The 9,237-nt window shown below is 44.1% G+C and overlaps 1 pseudogene; it reads right to left on the bottom strand.

The window, feature by feature from the left end:
- Nucleotides 1-7,966: 7,966 nt before the first annotated feature.
- On the bottom strand, nt 7,967-9,031 carry LOC111544505 (annotated as a pseudogene).
- Between the last annotated feature and the right edge of the window lie 206 nt (nt 9,032-9,237).

Here is a 9,237-nt window from a genome sequence, read left to right as displayed (position 1 = left end):
GCTACAGTAAGCAAAACAGTATGGTACTGGTACCAAAACAGAGATATAGACCAATGGAACAGAACAGAGTCCTCAGAAATAATACCACCCAACTACAGCCATCTGATCTTTGACAAACCTGAGAGAAACAAGAAATGGGGAAAGGACTCCCTATTTAATAAATGGTGCTGGGAAAATTGGCTAGCCATAAGTAGAAAGCTGAAACTGGATCCTTTCCTTGCTCCTTATACGAAAATTAATTCAAGATGGATTAGAGACTTAAATGTTAGGCCTAATACCATAAAAACCCTAGAAGAAAACCTAGGTAGTACCATTCAGGACATAGGCATGGGCAAGGACTTCATGTCTAAAACACCAAAAGCAATGGCAATAAAAGCCAAAATTGACAAATGGGATCTCATTAAAATAAAGGGCTTCTGCACAGCAAAAGAAACTACCATCAGAGTGAACAGGCAACCTACAGAATGGGAGAAAATTTTTGCAATCTACCCATCTGACAAAGGGCTGATATCCAGAACCTACAAAGAACTCAAACAAATTTACAAGAAAAAAACAACCCCATCAAAAAGTGCGCAAAGGATATGAACAGACATTTCTCAAAAGAGGACATTCATACAGCCAACAGACACATGAAAAAATGCTCATCATCACTGGCCATCAGAGAAATGCAAATCAAAACCACAATGAGATACCATCTCACACCAGTTAGAATGGCAATCGTTAAAAAGTTAGGAAACAACAGGTGCTGGAGAGGATGTGTAGAAATAGGAACACTTTTACACTGTTGGTGGGATTGTAAACTAGTTCAACCATTATGGAAAACAGTATGGCAATTCCTCAAGGATCTAGAACTAGATGTACCATATGACCCAGCCATCCCACTACTGGGTATATACCCAAAGGATTATAAATCATGCTGCTATAAAGACACATGCACACGTATGTTTATTGCGGCACTATTCACAATAGCAAAGACTTGGAATCAACCCAAATGTCCATCAGTGACAGACTGGATTAAGAAAATGTGGCACGTATACACCATGGAATGCTATGCAGCCATAAAAAAGGATGAGTTTGCATCTTTTGTAGGGACATGGATGCAGCTGGAAGCCATCATTCTTAGCGAACTATCACAGGAACAGAAAACCAAACACCGCATGTTCTCACTCATAGGTGGGAACTGAACAATGAGATCACTTGGACTCAGGGAACATCACACACCGGGGCCTACCATGGGGAGGGGGGAGGGGGGAAGAATTGCATTGGGAGTTATACCTGATATAAATGACGATTTGATGGGTGCTGGCAAGTTGATGGGTGCAGCACACCAACATGGCACAAGTATACATATGTAACAAACCTGCACGTTATGCACATGTACCCTAGAACTTAAAGTATAATAAAAAAAAAAAAAAAAAAAAAATCAGTGCCTCCAAAGAAACGCTAACCTTTTCTTCATTGAGGGCAAAGGTGTGCCTGGCAATCATTTATTGTTAGCCTCAGGATTTTGTGAACTTTCTTTTTTTTTTTTGAGACGGAGTCTCGCTCTGTTGCCCAGGCTAGAGTGCAGTGGCCGGATCTCAGCTCACTGCAAGCTCCGCCTCCCGGGTTTACGCCATTCTCCTGCCTCAGCCTCCCGAGTAGCTGGGACTACAGGTTCCCGCCACCTCGCCCAGGTGGTTTTTTGTATTTCTTAGTTGAGACGGGGTTTCACCGTGTTAGCCAGGATGGTCTTGATCTCCTGACCTCATGATCCGCCCATCTCAGCCTCCCAAAGTGCTGGGATTACAGGCTTGAGCCACTGTGCCCGGCCTGTGAACTTTCTTTAAACATACACCTACCATATGATCCAGCCATTCTACTCCTATTTACTCAAGAAAAATAAAAATACACATCCACACGAAGACTTGCACATGAATCTTTATTCGTAGTAGGCCCTGGAAACAACCCAAATGCCCTCCAAGGGGTAAATGGATAAATAAAACATAGTACATCCGTACAATGGGTTACTATTTAGCAATGAAAAGAAATACATGTTGGTACAAGCAACATGAACAGATCTCATTATGCTGAGTGGAAGAAGCCAGACACAAAAGGACATACTGTTTGATTCTATTTATGTAAAATTCTAGAGAGACAAACTGATCTGTGTAGTGACAAAAAGCAGGTTGGTGGTTGCGTGCAGGAGGGGATGGAAGACAGGACTGCAGAAAAGCACAGGAATCTTTTGGTGGCAATGGCAGTGTTGTCATCTTGGTGGCGATGGTAGTTTCATGGTGTATACAACTGTCCAGACTCATCCAGTTGTATACTTTAAGTCAATACAACTTGTATGTAACTTATGTCTCAATAAAGTTACTAGGGGGATCTTTTTTGTAAGCTGCTGACTGTTGAATCTGGGGCTAGGAGAAAGGTGTCATGGGCAGCTGAGAAGTTGTGTGGAACCACGTCATCCAAAAAGCATTGATGAACCCCCACTTGATGAGTCAGTGGTTTTTTTGTTCATTTGTTTTTGTTGTTGTTTTGTTTTGTTTGAGATGGAGTCTCGCTCTCTCCCCCAGGCTAGAGTGCAGTGGCATGATCTGGGCTCACCGCAAGCTCTGCCTCCCGGGTTCAGCCTCCTGAGTAGCTGGGACTATAGGGGCCCGCCACCAAGCCTGGCTAATATTTTTTTTTTTTTTTTGTATTTTTAGTAGAGACGGGGTTTTACCGTGTTAGCCAGGATGGTCTCGATCTCCTGACCTTGTGATCCGCCCACTTTGGCCTCCTACAGTGCTGGGATTACAGGCGTGAGCCACCGTGCCCGGCCAGAGCCAGTGTTTAAGAGTCATGTGAAACATTGTGGAAAGCCCTTTGGTTTCTGGGAAGCCTATGTGGATTTGTAGGAAAGGAGTTTATCTTATGAACTGGGGTAAAGCCCCAGAGCAAAGAACTAGCTGGGGGCTGAACAGGGTCTTGGGCTCGTGGAGCCCTTCTCTTTCTCCAGTCCCCTGTGCAGCCCTGAGTGCCAGCTGCCCGGCGGCAGGCAGCCTCTGGGTTTAGCGTGTCAGGCCTCTAGAGATCTATTTCTTCCTGCACCCTGCCCTGCAGTGGTGTGACTTCCGCAGGGGTAGATTCCATTCTACTTCTTCAACGTCATATTCAGAAACTAGAAGGCTGGAGAGCATGTTCTTGTTTTATTGCCCATTGGAGTAACCTAGTTCAGTCGGAGTGGCTCAAAGAATCATAGGTTGTGGTTTTTGGAAGAAATCTCAGAGAGTCTACTATCCGACCTCCTCATGTCCTGAAGGAGGAGACTGAGGCCCCGAGAAGCTAAGTGACTGGCCTCAGCTCACGCAGGACGAAAAGCCACTGCCCTCCAGGAGTTGCCCCTTCACCATGCTCTCTCCATGACAGGCTGAAAAAGTGCAAGTCAAAATCTTTCACTGTCTAAACCCAGATCCTAAGCTGCATAGCTTGCTGCATTTGTGCAAAACAGAAGCTGGAAAATGGCAGGCTTCTAGCTGAGAGAAAGACACCAAAGTCTCAGATGTGCTGCGAGGACGCGTGAGGGTCAAGCTTAGCATGTGAGTGAATGAGAGGCATGTATGATTATTGCGGAATTTGGCAGCAATTATAAACGCCTGCTCCACAGTGGAAGTGACCATGTTAAATTTCCATTCTTATTTGCATTTGCAAAATAGAATAAAATTATTTCTTGGGTGGAAACATTTTCTGTGACTGAGCAGTGCTTCTAACTCATTGCTGCTCCTTTTACTTTTCATAGATTTTTTTTCCCATGACGGCTGTTGAAATAGGAGATACTTTATACAGAGAGAACATTCATCACAGCACATTCTGGATCAACATTGAATCAGATTCTTCAGTGCCAGGGAGTAACCTAGGCCTTTCTGGAAACTGCACTAACACTCAGTCCAACAAGGCTTGAATTTTCAAAGTGCAGTTTAGCAGGCTGAGGTCTTAGTGGTGTTCCTAACCCTCTCCACTCACCTGGCTCTATAATACCTGGGCAGGAGTGCTGAGTTCCGAGGGCAGAGACACTCCCCTGGCAGGTCAGGATGTTCTCTCCCGGTGAAAGCCACACAGTGAGGCAGTGCTGGGCCAGGGGAGGCAGAAATGACAGTTGTGTAAGTGAGCAGTGGGCTCCACCCTCGGGTTGACCTACTGTGCTGGTAACATGTTTTGCTCTTCACACAGATTTCCTGGAAATCAGTTGCAGAGTTTGGCAGAAGACTTCAGGTTGTAAGAGAGTCAACCCCTACACAAAAGCGGCACCAGCCTTTCCTAATCCTCTGGGGGGCCTCCTAGGTTCCTGAGGGACAGCACTTCCCCAGGTGCTGCAGGGCTGAGGCCACAGCCTCTTCCCAGTGGATCCCTCTTTGCTTTCTATGCCACACTGTCCTCTCCTGATGGCCCTGCTGTGTTGTGGCTGCAGCAGATACCTCTTGCGTTTCAGCCATGGGAGGTGCCTTGCATGGTTCTCACACAGGTGTCCAGCACTTCCCACCTTACTGAGCATGGTGAGGGCAGAGGCCTGGCCCTTGCAGCTTGTCTCTATCACCTAGCATTGTAGATGCGTGTACCCTGCCATATTGTAGGGGCTGAATGAATCCTGTTGAATGATTAAATTACTTGTTGAGCAAATGGATAATAAAATTACTGATCTGGCCGGGTGCGGTGGCTCACCCCCGTAATCCCAGCACTTTGGGAGGCCGAGGCAGGCAGATCACGAGGTCAGGAGTTCGAGACCAGCCTGTCCTATGTGGTGAAACCCCATCTTTACTAAAAATACAAAAATTAGCCAGGGGTTAGTTTCTAGAAAAAGTCTAGAAACTTTTTCTAGAAAATCAGTGACCAGAATAGATCTATGGTTATTTTCATACGTACTGTGTAATTATGGAGAACTGAGGCAGGTATATGGGGGGAAAAAAGTCATCCTTCCTCATCTCTTATAATCCCTTGAATTTAAATCTTCCCCATCATTGAGGTCAAAGGTGTTTAGGCACCAGAATTCCTGAATTGGAAATTTTCTTTTCCATTTTCTTTTTATTTTCTTTCTTTTTTTAGAGACAGGGTCTTGCTCGGTCACCCAGGCTGGAGTGCAGTGGCATGATCATAGTTCACTGTAGCCTGGAATTCCTGGGTTCAAGTGATCCTCCATCTCAGCCTCCTGAGTAGCTGGGATGATGGGTGCATACCATTTTTTGCAGAGACGGGGCCTTGCTATGTTGCCCGGGCTGGTCTCCAACTCTTGGCCTCAAGCGATCCTCCTGCATTGGCCTCCCTTAATGCTGAGATTACAGGCATGGGCCACCACTCCCAGCCCTCTATTTTCTTTATTATTTATAAATGTGAGACAGGCGCGGTGGCTCACCCCTGTAATCCCAGCACTTTGGGAGACTGAGATGGGCAGATCCCTTGAGGTCAGGAGTTTGAGACCAGCCTAGCCCAGCATGGCAAAACCTTGCCTCCACTAAAAAATACACAAATTAAGCTGGGCACAGCAGCTCATGCCTGTAATCCCAGCAGTTTGGGAGGCTGAGGTGGGTGGATCACCTGAGTTCAGGAGTTCCAGACCGACCTGGCCAGTATGGTGAAACCCTATCTCTACTAAAAATACAAAAATTAGCTGGACATGGTGGCACATGCCTGTAATCCCAGCTACTCGGGAGGCTGAGGCAGAAGAATCACTTGAACCGGGGAGGCAGAGGTTGCAGTTAGCTGAGATCACACCATTGCACTCCAGCCTGGATGACAAGAGTGAAATTCCATCTAAAAAAAAAAATACAAAATACAAAAATTAGCCAGGTGTGGTGGCGTGCACCTGTAATCCCAGCTACTTGGAAGGCTGGGGCACAAGAATCGCTTGAACCTGGGAGGTGGAGGTTGCAGTGAGCTGAGATCGCACCACTGCACTCCAGCCTGGGAGACAGACTGTCTCAAAACAAACAAACAAACATATATATACACACACACATATATATATGGTCTTCTTTACCTCAGAAACAGGAATACAATTGCTATTTCAAGCTACTTTTACTATTTATTTTTTAAATCATCATAGAAGCATGTCCTAATGGCTCTTACCTTTAAAAAAAATCCTCCTCGAGATCAGGCAGCAATATTTGCTGTTCTGCAGTATTTGCTGTTCTGCAGCCTCTGCTGGTAATACCTAGGCAAACAGGGTCTGGAGTGGACCTCCAGCAAACTCCAATAGGCCTGCAGCTGAGGGAACTGACTCTTAGAAGGAAAACTAACAAACAGAAAGGAATAGCATCAACATCAACTAAAAGGACATCCACACCAAAACTCCATCTGTAGGTCACCCGCATCAAAGATCAAAGGTAGATAAAACCCCAAAGATGGGGAGAAACCGAGCAAAAAAGCTGAAAGTTCTAAAAACCAGAGCGCCTCTTCTCCTCCAAAGGACTGCAGCTCCTTGCCAGCAACCAAACAAAGCTGGACGGAGAATGACTTCGACGAGTTGACAGAAGTAGGCTTCAGAAGGTCGGTAATAATAAACTTCTCCAAGCTAAAGGAGGATGTTCGAACCCATTGCAAGGAAGCTAAAAACCTTGAAAAGAGATGAGACGAATGGCTAACTAGAATAAATAGTGTAGAGACAACCTTAAATGACCTGTCGGAGCTGAAAACCATGGCACGAGAACTGCGTGACGCATGCACAAGCTACAATAGCCGATTCAATCAAGTGGAAGAAAGGGTATCCGTGATTGAAGATCAAATTAATGAAATAAAGCAAGAGGAGAAGTTTAGAGAAAAAAGAGTAAAAAGAAATGAACAAAGCCTCCAAAAAATATGGGACTATGTGAAAAGACCAAATCTATGTCTGATTGGTGTACCTGAAGGTGACAGGGAGAATGGAACCAAGTTGGAAAACACTCTTCAGGATATCATCCAGGAGAACTTCCCCAACCTAGTAGGGTAGGCCAACATTCAAATTCAGGAAGTACAGAGAATACCACAAAGATACTCCTCGAGAAGAGCAACCCCAAGACACATAATTGTCAGATTCACCAAGGTTGAAATGAAGGAAAAAATGTGAAGGGCAGCCAGAGAGAAAGGTCAGGTTACCCACAAAGGGAAGCCCATCAGACTAACAGTGGATCTCTCAGCAGAAACTCTACAAGCCAGAAGAGAGTGCGGGCCAATATTCAACATTCTTTTTTTTTTTATATGCCAGCAGTACATATTTATTATTATTCATGAATGGTGAAAAGACTTACAAGGCCCATTATTATGAGTATAACCACACATATGAAATATCACTTATCAGCAACATGGGATGAAAAGGACAGCTATATATTTATATTAAAAAAATACACATTTGCATTCAATGTTTACCTAGGAAAAATATACACGTACACACGCTTTTTCAAGTGCTTCCCATAAACTGCTATAAAAGCAGGAAGCATCAAGCTGTAGAAGTTCCAATATACATAACATGTTGAAATATCTCAAGCATAAAAACTGTACGTAACTTGCAAAAATAAAGTTCCTTTCTTCAAACATTTTGATCTGAGCTCAAGCAAAGCAAATAATGAACACCAATGATTTTTATACCATTTCACACAATTTAAAATGATGAACATGAAAAGGTCAACAGCTTCAAAAATCCTGAAAATATGGAGGTTATGAGAATGAACAATGCATTTCATCTGAAAAGTCTACAGCAGATCTGCTTCATCCTGGCTCTCAAATATTTAAGGATCTAATTTACTATACTCAAACTCCAAGTTTAGCCAGGACAAACAAAAGGATAAAAAGAAAAATTACTGCAAACAGGGCAACATTGCCCTTTAGTTTCTTTAGACAATTTCACTAGTGCAAGAACATCATTTACCTGAAAGATCCTAAGAGTCACAATTAAAGTACTCATACAAAACTATTTCCTTTGTTCTTTAAAAAATGCCACACACTATACTTTTCATTAAAAAAAAAACCCCAACACAAATAAACTAATGAAAGACCATTTGTCTCCATCTCTTGTCAATGAGGAAAGGCCAAAGTGATTCTTTGATTCCAATTCGAAATGGTGTTCGTTGGCCAATGCCCAAGGTCTCCAATTTGGAGCAGTCAAGCTGAGCATTTCTTGGACGCTGTGCTCCTAGGACAGGGCTGTCAGTAATAGGTCTTAAGTGACTGCTGGGGAGGTTGAAGACATCTGCAATTGCACACGCCATTTCATACTTAGTCATCTGTTCATTGCCAGACCAGTGAAAGGTTCCCTTAATTGATGGATCCAGCATTGTCTTCTCTGCTAGCTGCCGGCACTCAGTGGCCACCTCTTTGACATGTGTGAGGAACCTCTGCTGCCAGTGATCCATGTTTGCTGACTTGTTGCTGAACTGCACTTTATGAAACACAACAGTCACAGCACATCCTTCGAGCTTTTCAACTTCCCCATACAGAATAGGAATCCTCAAAACAGCAGCTCCTAAAGTGTTCTCCAGGACAGCCTTTTCTCCATCTAATTTTGTTTTGCCATACAAATTTAGGGGAGCTGGTATGTCTTCCTCTCTTTAAGGTGGATTTGTTCCATCAAATACATAATCTGAGCTAATGTAGATGAGAAATGCCCCAACAGCAGCTGCTTCCTTTGCTAAATTCCCAGAAGCATCCACATTAAGTTGAGAGGCAGCATCTGGCTGATTTTCTACAACATCTGGTCTTCTCTCTGCTGCACAATGCACTATAACATGGGGCTGAAAATCATCAATGATGTGATGAACTGCATTAGAATCCAACAGATTAACCTGTTCAAATTTTGGTGTTGCTCTTCTAAAACCACAGCCAACAGCATGCCAGTTATTCTGCTGAAATTATTTGTGTACAGCTCTGCCAAGAAGCCCAGTGGCACCAGTAACCAGAACCCTCTTATTAGGGATGTTAACTTCCTCCTCCACCAGCCGGCAGCTCCCAGGAACAAAGTGTATAGAGAGCTCTTTCTCCCGCCCCACCATGCCTGCTGTCTTCACGCCACAGCCTCACCGGCCGCCACCTCCTCCAACCCAGGATCAATGCAGGCCTCCTCAACATTCTTAAAGGAAAGAATTTTCAACCCAGAATTTCATATCCAGCCAAACTAAGCTTCATAAGTGAAGAAGAAATAAAATCCTTTACAGACAAGCAAATGTTGAGAGATTTTTGTTACCACCAGGCCTGCTTTACAAGAGCTCCTGAAGGAAGCACTAAACCTGGGAAGAAACAACCAGTACC

Source organism: Piliocolobus tephrosceles, chromosome 4 (genome assembly GCF_002776525.5).
Source record: "Piliocolobus tephrosceles isolate RC106 chromosome 4, ASM277652v3, whole genome shotgun sequence".
Classification (NCBI taxonomy): Eukaryota; Metazoa; Chordata; class Mammalia; order Primates; family Cercopithecidae; genus Piliocolobus; species Piliocolobus tephrosceles.
The sequence above is the reverse complement of the archived record's forward strand: the minus strand, read 5'-3'. Positions and strand labels throughout refer to the sequence as shown.